The sequence below is a fragment of the Melozone crissalis genome, unplaced genomic scaffold (genome assembly GCF_028551555.1).
Source record: "Melozone crissalis strain CALT ecotype California unplaced genomic scaffold, PUWL_Pcris_2 ptg000044l_1, whole genome shotgun sequence".
In the NCBI taxonomy this organism is placed as follows: domain Eukaryota; kingdom Metazoa; phylum Chordata; class Aves; order Passeriformes; family Passerellidae; genus Melozone; species Melozone crissalis.
Window position 1 is genome coordinate 1274521 of NW_026535822.1, and position 17019 is coordinate 1291539.

Sequence of the window (17019 nt, forward strand, 5' to 3'; positions counted from 1 at the left end):
CCGGCGCAGCCGCGGCCGTTGCGCTGCGCGCGTTGTGGCCACAGTCAGCAAAGGACGCCATGGCGGAGCTGCCGCTGCCCGCCGGGCTCAGCGCCCGCACCTTCCCCGCCAAGCTCTGGCACCTGGTGAACAGCCCCCGCGTCCGCTCCGTGCGCTGGGACAGCCGCGCCCAGGGGCTGCTCATCGACCGCTCCCTCTTGGAGCGGGAGCTGCTCAGCTCGGGCCGCGCCCACAGGGGCCGTGGCCATGGGCCAGCCCCGGTGCCGCACACATTCAGGGCCACGCAGTTCCGCAGCTTCGTGCGGCAGCTCTATCGCTACGGCTTCCGCAAGGTGCCGGGCTGGCTCGGCTCGGCTGCGCCGGGCGATGCCGGGGCCTGGCTCCACTACAGAAACCCCTGCTTCCGCCGCAACCGCCCCGACCTCCTGCTCCGCATCAAGCAGCGGAGCGCGGCCAACAGGCAGCGGCCGGCGGCGGGCCAGGAGGGCCTCAGGCGCCCGCCCCGCTGCTCCCAGCAGCTCCCCGGGGTGCAGCCGCTGACGGACGGGCGGCACGGGCGCGCTCGCTTCACGCCGCTGCCCAGGGAGCGGCTGCCGCTGCCGGCCCGGCGCCCGCCCTGTGGCTTCCACCTGCTGCACAGGGAGCAGCCACTGCTGGCCCGGCCGGAGGGGCCGAGCCGCTTCCAGGAGCTCTACGGGGAGCGGCCGCCACCCGCCGAGCGGGAGGTGCTCGGCATCCCGCCCTGCCACTTGCTCGGGCTCCACGGGGAGCGGCCGCTGCCACTCGGGCGGGAGGGGCCCCGCAGCCGCTCGCAGCAGCTCTATGGGGAGCAGCTGCCTCCGGCCGAGCGGGAGGTGCTCGCCATCCAGCCCTGCAGCTTCCAGCAGCTCCACAGGGAGCAGCAGCCCCCAGCTGAGGACGCACGAGGTAGGAAAAGAGTTGTAGCCTTGTTTTTCCAAAAGGTCCTGAAAAGTGACCGCTTGAAGTATTTTGCCTCAAGGCTCTGTCATTCTCGGCCAGAAGTTGTCAAGCCTACTAGGAAGGGGCACCTAGGAGGCCAAAAGATTCTCTGCCTGGTTTTGCTGTGTGCTTCCCATGATGTTTGATCCACAGCAGCACTAGAGCTCTGTGTCCCACAGCCACGTTGCAGAGCTTGACCAATGTGTTTGTATTCTTGCAGCCACCCCGGGCACTTCCGGGTCCAGCGCTCCCGCTGGCAGTGCAGCTTGTGCAGCATGGACGGCCTCCAGCTCATCACAGAACACACCTGGGGAGGAGGAATGGCAACCAGCAGATCTGGGCCTTGCTGTAGAGAAAATGATTCGGGAGATCAGGAGGTCCCTGTCTGAAAGATCTCCCTCTGCTCAGGTAATTCCATTGGATGGGGATAAAAGGGGCTGGACTGAAAGCTTTTGAACCTTGTTACATGGTTGAGAAGCAAAGGCTTCTTTAATTGAACTTATTTCATTATTATTTAGTTATTGAATTATTCTTGGTAAAGAAGATTTCTAAAAGAGGGGATGCAGAAGAAATGAAGAAGAGTTTTACTTGCTGGGAAAGAGGAGAAGAGTGTTTGGAGAAGTGGCACTGAAGGCCAAGTGTCCCGTGCAGGGAGGGGCATGCCAGAGGTGCCTCTGCTCCAGCTGCAGCAGATGTGGGCTGTGCCTCTTTTGGGTGGGAAGGCCAAGGCAAAGCAAGGGCTGGGCTGCAGCTGCTGCTGCTGTGTGAGCCCTGCCGTGCTGTGGGTGCTCCCAGAGCCATGGCTGGGGCTGGGCTGCAGCTGCACCTCTCTGTCCTTTTGCAGATTATTACATGTGGTGGCCAAAGAATGTCTGTCTTTCTGTTGATGTGCTGACCCGTTGCCTGCAGTACATTTGTGATGAGGGCTCAAGGGGGGGAGTGGGATTTTTTGGGTTTGCCAATACCTTATTCTCAAGTGGCATGACTTTTGTCTTCTCTAAAGTCACATATAGCAGTTTAGAGAAGCATTTTATTCCATAATAAAAGGGAACATTGCAGGCTCGGAACCATCTTTAGAATCTTTAGGGTTCTGATGGACGGGCTATGGCAGAAGAGATGAATATTCTGGAACTGGTCATAGGGAGAATATCTTTGTATCCAAAGGTAATTTGCTTCATTGTGGACATTTACTTCCTCAGTGGAACAGAAACACTACTTGGTTGTCTGGCTTTTTCTGTCTTTTGGGTTGATTTTTTTCCTTACCCTAACGATTTACAGCTCTTTGCCACTGATCCCAAATGTGATCCTGGAAATAGCCTGGGTGCATCAATGTTTGCCTGGATGACACACGTGGGACGGCAGCAGAGGGCTCCGAGAAGCAGCACCTTGTGATGGGTTGTGTGAGCGCTTGGCTGGGGGTGCTGAGACTGCCAGGCAGAAATGTGTGCTTTGCCTGTGGGTTTGCAGCACACAGCCCTGGGCAGGGCTGGCAGCCGTGCTGGCAGCAAGGAGAGCCCCTGGCTTTGTGCTGGCTGATTTCTCACAGCTCTGGGATAAGGCAGGGTCAGAGCATGGGGGGCACGTCCCCTCACTTGGTGTCTTCTGGTTTTCTGTGTTCATGTTTTGTCTCAAAGGTCATTTTGTGAGAGCTTCAGTGTCGCCTTGGCCCCCTGAATCCTGAGTTTAAAAGGCTTGTCATGTGAACTGTATGGGCAGTGTTCCCTCCTCTGTGCTCCATGTCCTTTGGGAGTGGAGAAGGATAGTTATTGTATCCCTGATATGATTTCAGCAAAATAGTGAGTGATCTTTGGGTTCCTTTCTTTCTGTTTTTCTGCTCAGGACAATGTTGGTGTTGCCCCTGATTCTCCAGAAGGGGAGCCTGTGAACAGAGCTGCAGCAGAGGATGCTTCATCTGGCACCGAGAGTTGCAGGAACAGTTCCCAGGAGCCCAAGGAGCCTGGTAAGGACAGAGCCCCCACTGGTTTAGAGAGCTGTGAGATGGCTGCTCTGAGCAGGGTTGGTGCTTCCTGGTGCCTTGAGTTAAATCCTGCACGGGCACAACCTCCCTGAGCCCTGCCCTCCACGCTTCTCCAGAGGCTCTGACACGGAGTCCTCTGCTGGGGCAGAGAGCAGGGAATAAACCTGACCTTGTGGCAGTTGTGTCACCAAGCCAGGTGTCCCAATTTTGTGCTGAAGTTGGTGGATAAATTTACTGCAGGGTGCCAGGGGAGGCCAGGCTGAGCGAGTCTTGAAGGAACAGGGGAAAAAAAGAGCAAAAAGTCAGGGTAGAAGTCCAAATCACTGACTGAATGTAGTACCAGTCTGCTGGTATTGGTCCTGACCCACAAGAAAAACAAGGAGCACAACATCAGAGGCGAACCAATTGAAAAATCACGGTAACTCCAGTATCGGAAGGAAAAGCTTGAATGACCCCTGATTAGGGAGGCCTAGGAGCACTGTGCATCCATTCCTTAGCCAAGCTGGTGCAGCCTGCAGGCCTCGTAGGGAGCTCTGTCCCTCCCAGCCCTTCCTGCCAGAGCTGATGGTCGAGTTGGAGCAGCTGCTGCTCACTGCAGAGGGCAGTTTGAAGATGCCAGGTAATGCAGCTGGTTCATGACTCAGCTCCCAGCACCTTCAGCTTCAGCCAGTTCAGTGAGGACTGAGGTCTCTCTGTCAGCTCAGAGAAAGAGCAAGGCTGGGCTTCCTTGTGGCAGCTGGGACTGTCTGTGTTTCAAGCTCTCCTGGGTGCCCTTTGCACTGCGGGGGCTGGGACTTTATCGAGATACTTCAATGTTTTGAAGCACACTTTTGAACACTTGGAATGGTCCCTGTTCTTTTAAGGGCAGATGGCTTCAAATCGCCAAGTGAGAGTCTGCCTTTCAGGCCATCTTTGACAGCCCCTGTAGAAGGACAGGGCCATTATTGACTGAGCGTTCCCTTTGCTTCCCAGATGCCATCTGACCAACATCTCCAGGAGGGCTGCCCTGCATGGCAGGAAGAGGCAGGGGAGAGCCTGTGACCATCAGGCAGGTAGAACTCCTCTGCTTGTAGATATGTTTATAGATTTCTATGGTTCTCTTTATTAGTGGATATAGTTCCATTTATAGAGGATAGTGTTCTATTTATAAGGACATATATTGATAGATCTGTATAGTTAAATGTCAATATGTATATAGGTATAGATGTTACATAATTATATTTTATTATATATTTACATTTATAGATTTTCAGAGTTAGATTTTTATATGTGTAGAGTAAAATATTTATATAAATATATATATATGAAGTTACATTTATCAATGTGTATAGTTATATAGTAAGAGGAATAGGAATGTTTAGATGGAGACATTGATGGATCGATTGCTGTTAGTGTACGCCTAGGCCTCTTTCCCCCCTCGGCTGCCATTTTCACCTCTTGCTTTTCCCCCGGTGCCCCCTGTGTCCCCTGTCCCTGTGCTGGGTCCGAACTGGCGGGCGGGCTGGGCGGAGCAGCACTTCCAGCCCCGGCTGTCCCTGGAGCAGTGGGAGCTGCCGCTGCCCCAGGCACTGTTCCCTGAGGAGCTGCTGAAGGACGGTGAGACTGAGGGGGCTGAGGGGGCTGAGGGGGCCGTGGTGCCGAAGGGACAGTGACCCTGAGCTGCTGCTGGGGCTGAGGGCTGTGGGGCAGCCGAGGGCCATGGTGGCACTGAGGTGACAGGGCAGTGGCACAGGCTGAGGGCTGGTGGGTCTGAGGGGATGGGATGGCTCAGAAGGGACTGAGGGGGGTGAGAGGTTAGATTCTGCCTATACATCCAACTGTTCCAAGTCCCTCTGCAAAGCCCTCTGTCCCTCTAACAGATCAACACACGTTCCCAGTTTAGTGTCATCTGCAAATTTGCTAATAAAGGACTCTAAACCCTCATCCATGTCATCAATAAAAATATTAAACAGAACTGGCTCCAGCACAGACCCCTGAGGGACACCACTGGTGACTGGTCACCAGCTGGATGCAGCATCATTCACCACCACTCTGGGCCTGGCCATGCAACCAGTTCTGAACCCAGCAAAGAGTGCTCCTGTCCAAGACACGGCCTGCCAGTTTGTCTAGGAGAATGCTGTGGGAGACAGTGTCAAAGGCCTTGCTGAAATCCAAGTAAACAACATCTACAGCCTTCCCTGCATCCACTAGGTGGGTTACCCGGTCATAAAAGGTGACCAGGTTGGTCAAACATGACCTACCCCTCCTAAATCCATGCTGGCTGGGTCTGATACCCTGGCCATCTTGTAAATTTTGCATGATGGCGCCTAATATAAACTGTTCCATTATTTTGCCAGGTACTGAGGTCAGGCTGACTGGTCTATAATTACCAGGATCTTCCTTTGCACCTTTTTTGTGAATGGGTATCACATTGGCCAGCTTCCAGTCATCCGGAACCTCACCAGTGAGCCATGACTGTTGGTAAATGATGGAGAGTGGCTTTGCAAGCTCGTTTGCCAGCTCTCTCATTACCCTGGGGTGGATCCCGTCTGGTCCCATAGATTTATGAATATCCAAGCATTTCAGTATTCTATGACTGCGTCCTCTTGGATAATGGTGGGACCATTCTGCTCCCTGTCACCATCAACCAGCCCAGGCGGGCAGGTGTCTTGAGGGCAAGTCATCTTCCCACTAAAAACTGAGGCAAAATAGGCATTAAGCACTTCTGCCTTTTCCTCATCTTCAGATACTAAGTTCCCTCCTTTGTCCAATAAAGAACAAAGGCTGGTCTTACCTTTCCTTCTACCATTAATGTATTTGTAAAAACATTTTTTATTATCCTTCAAAGAAGTTGCCATTCTAAGTTCAAACTGAGCTTTGGCCTCCCTAATTTTTTCTCTGCATGCTCTAGCAGCCTTCTTGAATACTTCCTTAGAGACCTGACCCTTCTTCCAACGCTGGTACGTCCTCTTTTTATTCTTGAGTTCCTCCAAAACCTCCTTGCCCAGCCAGGCTGGACGTTTACCCCGTTGACTGATCTTTCGGCACACAGGGATGGTCTGTTCCTGTGCCCTCAAGATCTCTGTTTTGAGGTATGCCCACCCTTCCTGAACTCCTTTGTTTTTTAGGACTGCTTCCCAAGGGACGCTCTGAATAAGTCTCCTAAACAGGCCAAAGTCTGCCCTCCGGAATTCCAATGCAAGAGTTTTACTGGTGCTCTTCCTGACTTCATCAAATATTGAGAACTCTATTATTTCGTGATCACTCTGCCCCAAGCGACCTCCAGCCACCACATCTCCCACCAGGCCATCTCTGTTTGCAAACAGCAGATCTAACATAGTCCCTCCCCTGGTGGGTTCCACCCACCAGCTGCAACAAAAAGTTGTCCTCCATACATTCTAAGAATTTCCTGGACTGCCTCTTTATTGCTGTATTAAGTTCCCAGCAGATGTCTGGTAGGTTGAAGTCACCCACAAGAACAAGGGCTGATGATCTTGAAACATTACCTAGCTGCTTATAGAATAAGTGATCTACCTCTTCTTCCTGGTCGGGTGGATGATAACAGACTCCCAGTATGGTGTCAGCCTTGTTGGCCTTCCCCTTTATTCTTACCCATAGACATTCAACTCCATCTTCCTTAGTTTCAATTTCGATGGCAACAAAAGTTTGCTTAATATAAAGGGCCACTCCTCCACCTCTTCTTCCTCTCCTGTCTCTCCTGAAGAGCTTGTATCCATCCAGTGCAGTATTCCAGTTATGGGAGTCGTCCCACCATGTTTCCGTGATGGCAACTACATCATAGCTCTGCAGTTGAACCATGGCCTCCAGCTCTTCTTGTTTGTTGCCCAGGCTGTGTGCATTGGTATACATGCACCTCATCTGGGCTACTGACTTCACCCCTAACTCAGCCTTGCAATTCTTGGGCCTGTTTCGAGATAGCTCAGCTGGTTCCCCTTCCCTCTTCAAACCTAGTTTAAAGCTCTCTCAATAAGGTCTGCCAGCTCATAAGCTGAAAGCCTTTTGTCCTTAACAGAGAGGTGTACCCCATCTGGTTCCAGCAGAGAAGATGCTGTAAAAGTTTCCCCATGATCAAAGAATCCAAAGTTTTGCTGATGACACCAACCCTTAAGCCACTTGTTGATGATGCGGATTCTTCTGTTTCTTTCATCATTTTCCTCCGCCACCAAAGGGACTGAGCAGAATACTACCTGTGCTCCTGCCCTATCAACTACCTGACCCAGTACCCTGAAGTCCTTTCTAATTGCCTTGACACTCCTCTTCTCAGTCTCATCACTGCCAGCCTGGAGTATCAGCAGTGGATAATAATCAGAGGGCTGAATCAGCCCAGGAAGTCTCTCAGTGATATTTTGTACCCGGGCCCCAGGGAGGCAACAGACTTCCCTGTGGGATGGGTCTGGTTGACATTTGGGGCCCTCAGTTCCCTTCAGGAGGGAATCACCTACTATGATTACCCTTCTTTTCTTCTTGATGCTAGAGGTAGTGATCCGTCTTGCAGATGAATCATAATTGGGGGGTTCACTGGGCAGGCAATTCTCTCCTAAATCATCTAGTTGGGTCTCTCTATCCAGGATCTCATACCTATTCTGAAGTGGTACTTGGCTGGATGATGGGGAGGGGAAGGACTTTTTGTTATTACCTCCCCGAATGGGGACCCGTTTCCACTCCTCTTCATCTACCAGGTGCCCTTCTGTTGCCTGAGAGCGGGAGGCATATAAGTCCTCAGTCTCTTGGTCAGAAGCTTCCCTTAAAGATGGTAGGGCTGAACTCCACCAGTCTATTTCCCTTTCACTTTCCCTGATACTCCTTAACCTTTCGACTTCCTGCCTAAGCTCAGCCACCAGTGAAAGGAGGTCATTCACTTGTTCACACCGCAGGCAGGTCTCCTCCACAACACTCCCTGAAGCCACCAATAAGCTCAAACACTCAAATTTTGTCATGAAAGGATTTGACTGTCTAACTTGACCTTTTACTGAGTGCTAAAATAGTGATTCCATTTGAAAGGAAGTGTAAACTCTAAAAGCAATGAGTGTCTGCCACAGCTCAGGGGAATTTTGGGAAGCTTTTCTGAGCAACTCTTTCCTGCAAGTTAATGAGAATTGGTGCATGTAACTGATTAAAAAAAAAAGGACCTGAAGGAGATGATTTCAGAAGCTGTTTTATGTCTTTGGTAGAACAGGAGCATTGAGTGTTAAAGAACAATTTGCATTTTCTTGATCATATTTGTATTCATTTACTGGCTACACAGGCTGAAGTGTAGGCACAGCCAAGAATATTGCCGTGATTCCTCGCTGGCTGTGTGAATGGAATGTGTCTGCTGGAGGGAAGCTGTGAAATGGGAAATCATCTCTGTTTGGGTTGACTTGTTCTGTGGGATTCAGAGGCCCAGGCAGTTTTCTGACAGCATCTGGTTCATTTTTCCTTCCCACTACAGGTCACCTGAAGCGTAGATTCAGCAGTGCTGAAGATCCTGACGTGAGTGTGTTGCCTTCTCAAGGCATGGCAACCTGGTTCTTAGTCTGGCACAGTGGCCCTAACCCCAGGGTCACTCCATATGCTCCTGACACCAATGTGGTGGACAGCAAATGGCGTTTATTGAGGGGTCACAAGGGTTTTTATAGCTTGGGCAGTCAGTGTCATTTCCTTCTGCTCACGTCCGGCTGGGTGCGGCCAGGTACGGACCAAAGGTCTTACTGCAGGGGAGGGATGTCCTGACTGACCGTACAGCCCGATTTCTTCCGCATGCATATCCCTAACTCTCCACATTTTCACCCTCCCTCATGATTAGTAAAAATCGTATAAAATTATAAAATGTAGAGGTTACAAAATTTCATGGGTTAGTAAAATTAGTATAAAATTGTAAGTGTGTTAGTAACTGGCACGCCTTAAAGTAATTGTCCGCGCTCGACAAACATAATGTAAACTGTTTCTAAATGTTTCTGGCTTTTTAACGAATAGCACCAGTTTGTTTAATATGCAAGGCCTGAAGATTAGGGTTAGTAAGATTATAGTGAGTGGGCCTATTAGGTAGAAATCAGGGTGGTGAGCCATGGGGACTGGTTGAACCATGACTCAAAGCAGCCCTGTTGAGCTTCTCTGTCCATTTTTCTTAGGTTTAGTCGGTTTCTCAGTTTGGCCATGGAGTTTCTAACGACTCTGGTGTGGTCCGCATAAAAGCAGCATTCCTCTTTCAAGGCGGCACACAGGCCTCCTTGCTGCATGAAAAAAAGGTCCAGTCCTCGTCTGTTTTGGAGGACAACCTCTGAGAGTGAGGAAAGGGATTTTTCTAGGGAAGAAATGGATTTCTCGATCCTCTGCAAGTCCTCGTCGACAGTCATCTGCAGTTGTGCCAGTCCTTGATGTTGTGTTGCAAGGGCCGAGGTGCCTGTGGCAGCGCCGGTAGCTCCTAAACCGAGGAGCATTGCGATGGTGATGCCTGTTATCACTTCTCGTTTGTGGAGCCAGTCGGGTTCCTCGAACAAGCGGTACACCTCTTCTTCCTGGCGATACAGGACGCTGGGGACAATTAAAACGTGGACACAAAAGTCAGTAGAGTGATCAAATTTGTCAAGGAGTACACATGGGCTTACCCCGGATCGTTGACAGACCCACATTCCCGATGCAGCTGGGATCACCCACTGGAACTTCCCTCCCTTAAGTTTGACGAATTCCTGGCAGACGTTGCCCATCTGCTTTGCCAAGGTTGCATTGCCAAAGCATTTGCCTTGGCCCGTAACCTGACTTAGGGTAATGCCTCTCCGGGGGGTGTCCCATCTGCATTGGCGTGGATTGTCTGACTTTGAGAAGATGAATGGGAGATCAAGGGAAACACCTTCGTAAAAAGGAGGTTGTGCATCATAGCATAACCAGCATGACTCTGTGAGGTTCAGGTTGGATTGGTTTAACGATAAGAAGGTAGCATTTAACACACTTAAGAATCTATTGGAGAGGGTTGGTTTGGCTAAGAGATCGGATGGGGAGGAGGTAAGTTTTAGCATCTGTGTTTTGTGGCTAGAACTACCGTTAGCTGCGATCCCCTTCCTGGGTCTACTCATTGCAAGAATCGGATTGGGTCCGACTGATTGGGATATTGGAGGTGGGAATCTGATAATTTGTATGTTCACCCAGATGCGGCGAGAGAGATAAACAAACGCTGTCCACACTTTGCCCGTGGCCCAGCCATCATGGGTCGGCTGCAGGATTGTCATTATATAGCCTGTGCAGGTGTGCTGTTTCCTGCCTTGGGGCAAAATCACGTACCCATCCATACCAAATTTTGGTTCGAGACAGCCGTGGGGAGTATAGTTAATTTGCAGGAACTTATCAGGCTGTTGTGGTTTCCATCTATTGCTTGTCACAATAGTTTCACAACCCCAATATCCACAATATCCATACCCTGGGTAATTACAGTAACTTTTTCCTGGGTTGGAAGCAGGGCACCAGTAGGTCTGAAATAATGTCATCTCCTCAAATTTGGGGTGCCCTGTATGCGAGGGAAAAATGTCTTTTGGCCTGAACTCGAAAGATGGGGTGTCGGCTGTAACAATTTCTTTGATGACCCCCTCACCTGAGAGATGGCATAGAACCCACCTGAATGGCTGGTGAGGGTAATGTTTTGTGTCTGCCTGTCCTCCACCTGCTAACCCTAGAAACAAGATCACACAGAGATACCGTTGCTGCTTTGGTTTTGATGGTGCAAGCTTCTCAGGTGATGTCGGGTTGCTCGGTGGTCTCTCTCTCTTTCCTTGTAGTGGGGCGTATGGGTTGCGGGGGCGTCCGATGATCCAGTCCTGCAAACAAAGTCTCACAATTCTCATGAGTTTCACTCTGAAGGTCTGGTTTAAAAGATTTGAGTGGACACCATTTAATGTCCTCATCTTTTTTAACGGCTGCATACCCCCGCCCCGTGAGCACTAGTCTCCAACCTTGTTCCCACTCCCCTAGTACATTTTTGATCACAACCCATGGACCTTTCTCTAGTGCTGGAGTGGCCCAGTGTCTCTGGGCAGGACTGTTTGTTTCATCCCCCCTAGGGAATTGATTTAACGCTAGCAGCGCAGTTGCTAGTATGCGCGCCTGGTCACTTGGGGGAATGGTATTGGTGAAGCCTTCTGTCTTTGCTAGTACTTCCAGTTTAGTTTTCAGAGTCTGGTTTGCTCTTTCGACGATGGCTTGTCCGGTGCTGTTGTATGGGATGCCATGTACAAAGGCGATGTTCCATTTTGAGACGAATGCTTGGACCGTCTTTGAGATGAATTTTGTGCCGTTGTCTTTTTTGATTTGTTTTGGAACTCCAAGCCATGCCACGGCTGTCAGCCAATGTTGGATGGTCGCTTTGGAATCGGTCTTGGGATGCTGGGTGGCCACAATCATACCGCTGTACGTATCTATGGTAACTGCAAGCCACGCTCGGGGTCTCAACAGCTGGCATTGCGTAAAGTCTGTTTGCCATCAGTGGGTGCTTGCCCACCTTCGCAGCGAAGGCCACCCATGGGTCTCGTTCCCATGCTTTCATGGCCAAAGCCACCCAGGGGCCTCGCCCCCAGGGAGCTGTTCTTGGTATTCCTGAGGTGCAGATGGGTTTGATTGAGCCATTGGTTGGGCAACGAAGTTGGTCATTTCTTGAGTGTGGGATCTCAGTCTCTCAGAACTGGGGTGCAGGGTGAACAAGACCCCCCCTGGGGGGCTCAGGAGTCCTGGAATGCTGCCAGAAATGTCTGGTGGCTGGACTTTGATCCCACATGGGAGATGACATCAGTATGAAGACGAGAAGATTTCACTAGAGTGAATGGTGAAGGGACAAGTTAATTGGAGTGTGAGATACAGAGTTTAAGATCCCTGTACAGGGGGGTCTAGAGAGGCAAGATGGAGAGATTGGGGCGTGCCCTTCTCCTTCTTCTTCTTCCTCTAGGCCTCCATCTTCTGTGGTGGAGTTGGCACTCCAGGATTGGACCTTACTAGGAGAACACTGGTTAATAAGAGAAGAGGGTATTGGAGAAAAATGATAAATATTGTATACGTAACTCCGGGTATAAAGATAAGTGACCGCCCCAGAGGCTTTCAGTGTGTGCCCATGGCTGACTGCTGAGCAGAACTCTGTCAAGCCAAGAGAAAATCTTTTAGATAAGCAATTAATAAACACCGAGACCGAGAACAAATCTGAAGCTTCCTCTCGTCCTTTCGAACCCGGAAGCCCAAGGCCATCTTTAGGCTTTTCCCCAGACCATCTAAACAACCCAGAAATCCGACATTGAGGGGGTGGTGGGCATGGAAGCCCTGTGCCCCACTGAGGGTTGCTGTAGCTGGGCCGCTGCATGTTCCAGGTGGGAGGAGGCTGGGTACGGCCCGGCTGCCCCCTCCCCTTCCCGTTTCCCTGAGGCTTGGATCTGCATTCCTTAGCTAAATGCCCCTTCTTTCCACATACCCAGCATGGTTCCCTAAGTTTCCCCTGGCATGGTGGAGCAGCTGCTGGTGGGCGTCCTGACTGGGAGCAGTTTACTGCCACGTGGCCTGCCTGGCCACACTTTGGTGCCATCACGCTGGTTATTGCAGTGCGAACTGCTGCTTGGATGGGAGCTAGGTGTTCTTCCTTTGCAACATGTCTGATCATGGCAGCAACATTGGACCCAGGTGGCAGTGATCTTAAAATGTCCTTGGTGGCTGAGTTGCATTGCTGGCGTAGGCAGTCTGCTAGCACAGGACCCTTCGCCTCTGACGGTAATGCAGAGGAATCTAATGCTGCCTGAAGGCAGTCCACAAACTGAGTGAAGCTCTCACTCTCACTCTGCTTTATAGTGGACCATGGCGATGCCCTGGCTATTACTTTGGAAGCAACACGGATGGCTTCTCGGCAGCACAGGTTGTTGTCGTAACCTCATGGGCCCGCAGGCCCTCAGCCTGCGCCTGGGGGGTGATCATAGTGGGGTCTGTGCCCATTAGCCTCGGTATGCTGGAGCCATGCAGTGGATGTTCTGCTCCTGTTACTAAGGCTAGCTGCTTTACACAATTGTCCTCCCATTCCTGTTTAAAAACGATCATCCCCGCCCTATCGAAAATCAGCCTGCAAGTCTGTTTGATATCAAAGGGAAGCATATCATCGCCTCCAAAAACGCTGTCAATGAGTGTGGAAACCATGGCAGAATTAATTCCCCTGTCTGCAACCACTTTACAATTGCCTGCCCGTCTTTCGGGTTTACCGGGGAGTAGGTTCTTTGGTTTCTGCCTGCCCCCCTCACACGGACCGGGAACACCAGTGTGGCAGATGGAGCCCACTCTGCGCAAGCCATTTTTATTTTCCGCCAGTCTGTAAGTGGGGTTCGATCTTTCTCTGATATCCCCTTAACCCACGCAGGAGCGCTGCAGCTAGTGATCTTGTATGCCGCTCCTCCCTTTTTGTTAAAGCCCGAATCCGTGTCGGAATCCTCCGAGCACCTTTTGAGCCCGTCCCAGCTCAAATCAGAGTCCGAGCCGGAAGTCGACTGACCGGATGTTTCCGGGTTGCTCAGCCATTTCCTTGGGCTCCGACCCCGCCCCTTCTTGCGGGGGTCAGGCCGTTCCCTCCCCCTGGGCTCCCCCCGCCTCATGCTGGGGGAGGTTCTTGCCCTGTAAGGGCCTAATTTAAAATGAGCGCTTTGATTGGTCTTACGTCCCTTCTCGGTGGGGGCTGCCCCTCATCCCCGCTCACCCACGCTTGCGCTGTTCAGCGAGCCTTCCGCATTTCTGCCCCCCGTGTCTTCATTCCAGCCCTGGTCACGCACTCCGGAGCCATTTTCAAAGGCATATGGTGGGGATGCCTTTTTATCAGCCGCTTTGGGGTCCAATATTATAGCAGCATTCCGTGCCTCCTCTGCTAGCTCCTGCCAAAACACCTGCGCGCGCTCCCCCCCTCCGATGGTGAGGCCGGTCGCTGAGGGGGTTCCGGCGTTGGCGCCTCCACGCGCCCAACCAGGTCAAAGTCCTCCGCAGTTTGCGTCGCTGCCCCTACCCCCAACTGCGGCGTGGCTAATAAGCAAGTTTGCGCGGCTTTCTAGGTTTCTTGCTCTTGCCGAGCTTTTTGCAGAGCCTGGATAACTCTGCCCCACAATTTGAGGGCTTTCCCTGAGCCTGAGGACATGGTTTCCTCGGCCAGAGCCTTTGTGCAATTATCCCAGATCTCCGGATGGAGAATTTCTACCAGGTTTTCTATAGCCCCTAGCTTTATCAGTCTCGGCACTGCGAGACATAAGTCATTTATCTTACACTCGATACCCCACTGCGTGTGTATCTGACTTACGACCTTCGCGAGAGCGTCCATGCTCCTTGCTGGTCCGGGGGCCTCCCCCCCGCTGCACTAGGCCAGCTGTGCAGCCGCCGGTTCCTCGTCCAGGTGATCCCTGAACCCTGGGCAGTGATCATGTCCCAGGTTTTTGGCACCAGATGTTGCCTTCTCAAGGCGTGGCGACCTGGTTCTTAGTCTGGCACGGTGGCCCAAACCCCAGGGTCACTCGGTCCATATGCTCCTGACACCAATGTGGTGGACAGCAAACTGTGTTTATTGAGGGGTCACAAGGGTTTTTATAGCTTGGGCAGTCGGTGTCATTTCCTTCTGCTCACGTCCGGCTGGGTGTGGCCAGGTACGGGGCAAAGGTCTTACTGCAGGGAGGGAGATGTCCTGACTGACCGTACAGCCCGATTTCTTCCGCACGCAGATCCCTGACTCTCCACACACAATTAAGGGGTGAATATTAAATATATGTTAAGAGAAGTTTTGTAGATGTATAGTTATCCTTCCCCCGCCCCTTGCATTGTTATCACAGGACGGCCTCAGTAGTTGGGGCATTTGGGAGGGTCAGCTTGTTACTATGGCAGCACCTGACCTCCAATCAAGGTGTAAGACAGTGATCTCCACCACTAGACAGAGAAAAAGGAGTCAATTGACAAGACTTTGGGAGGGGCTAGAGATATAAAAGACAGAGCATCCATTTTGTGGATGAGCACATGGTGACTGAATTCTTTGCTTCCGGCACTGTCTTCTTTTCTCTATTCAGTCTTCTGTTGTATTTGAAAAGATATGAAAATCAAGACCCTTCTGTTGTATTTTGATAAGGACTTAATAAACCATTGAAAATATTGAAAGTGAAAATCATGTCTCACATGGGGTTGGGGAATCTGAGGCATTGCTGTCCACACTAGACTCCAGTTCCAATGTATAACTCTTCTGACATGGCCAGACCTCCTTAGGAGCAGCACTATATCAATATCAGGAACGGAATGCTGCAATCACCTCTTCTCAAAAGAGAAATGTAATAAAATACAACCTTTAAAATAGGATTACATATTTCTTAGAAGCTCATTGAAATATTTCTCCGTAACTGTAAAAGGAAATCTTCCTGATGAACTGCTCCAGACCAAAGGGAAATCAAGGCAGAGCCAGGGTTTGTCAGGACTTGCTTGATCCTCATGAGCCTCACTTTGCATTTGGAGCTGAGCCCTTGATCCTCAGGGCCTGAGAGGAGATTGCACAAACCTTTCCAGGAGTCAAAGGCAGAGGAAACACCCCAAGTGTCTCAAAGCATGAATGGGTCCCACTGAGGTCCATCCCCAACACAGGCTCCTCATGGACTCCTTGGAGGAGAGAATTGGAGGCCAGGATGGCAGAAAAACCTCTCAGAGATGGAGAGTGGAGAAAGAAAAATCCAAAGTACCTTAAAACCTTGAGTACCTCAAAACATTAATGAGCCCCACTGAATGTCAGTACAAAGCTCTCAAGGGACTCATTAAAATAGATAATTGGGGCCATGATTGCACAAATCTCTCACAGAGTCTGTATCCAAAGGGCAACACCAAGTACCTTAAAATAATTGAAGTACCTTGAAGCATTAATGAACCCCACTGAGTTTTGTTACTGACAAAGCCTCTCCAGGGACTAATTACAGCAGATAATTGGAGGCCATGATTGCACAAACCTCTCAGAGACTCCAAGGCAAAAGCCAAACCCAAAGTCCTTTGTAAAACCTGCAGTACCTGCAGGGAGCATTAAGGAGCCCCAGGGCCATTGCTGAGCAAGGGCCCCCAGGGACCCCTTCCAGCAGATCCTTGAGGCCACTGGGATGTGGGCTAGGGGGGGATGCTGAGGTCAGGACAAGGGGCTGACAGTGCCCAGCCTGGCTGGGGCTGTGCCAGGAGGCCCCAGGGTCTCAGGACAAGGTGTCTCCTCCCAGCCCTTGGTGGCACAGACCCTGCTGTGCCCCAGGGCACAAAGACTTGGCTTCTCTTTGTCCCCATCTGTCATCACTGCCTCCAGTTCTCTGTTGTGCCTGGGGCCTGGGGACACTCTCAGTTTTGTCCCTCACTGGGACCCATTAAAAGTCCAAGAAACTTTGGAGTTGGATTCTGACTTGGAGTTCTGGAGAGGTTTCTTCAGCTCCCTCTCAGGGACTGATGGTCAGGGCCTCAGCACAAAGCCCCAGAGGCTCATTAAAGTCCTGGTGCTGTGTCTGTGCTGCTGAGCTGGGCTGGGCTCCTGGCCCAGAGGCAGCTCCTTGCAAACCAAGAAGAGCTTCAAAAGCACATTTCTCTTGATGAGCAGCACTTCTGCCAGCCCAGCAGGGCTGGGGCTCTGCCTGCAGCCACCCCGGGCACAGCACAGAGGCACAGAGAGCTTCTATCAGTCAGGGCTGGGAAGGGGCTGAGAAGTTCCTGGGGCACAATCACTGCCAGCCCTTGGCACAGGAACCTCTGGCTGCAGGACAGTGCAGCTGCAGCTCCTGGAGCCATCTTCTAAAGCTGGAGCATCGCAATGCATACAGACCCTGTGAGTATATTCTCTGATTGTCTCTTGTGCAGAGCAGCCAGGGGTGCCCGGGGATGTCCTGCAGAGCGGGGTCCTGAAGCCCAGGGTGCTGTGCTGGGGCAGGGACTCTGCTGCAGCCAGGGACAGCTCTCAGCCAGCACTGGCAGCTGCTGCCAGCGCTGGGGGACAAGATTGGGGTGGGAGGAGACACCTGGTCAAGCTTGGAAGTGTTCTCCTTGTGTAGGGAGGATGCTGCATTGTTCAGGGCTGCTCTTAGCATGGCATTTAACTGCAGCACATTTCCAAGTACATT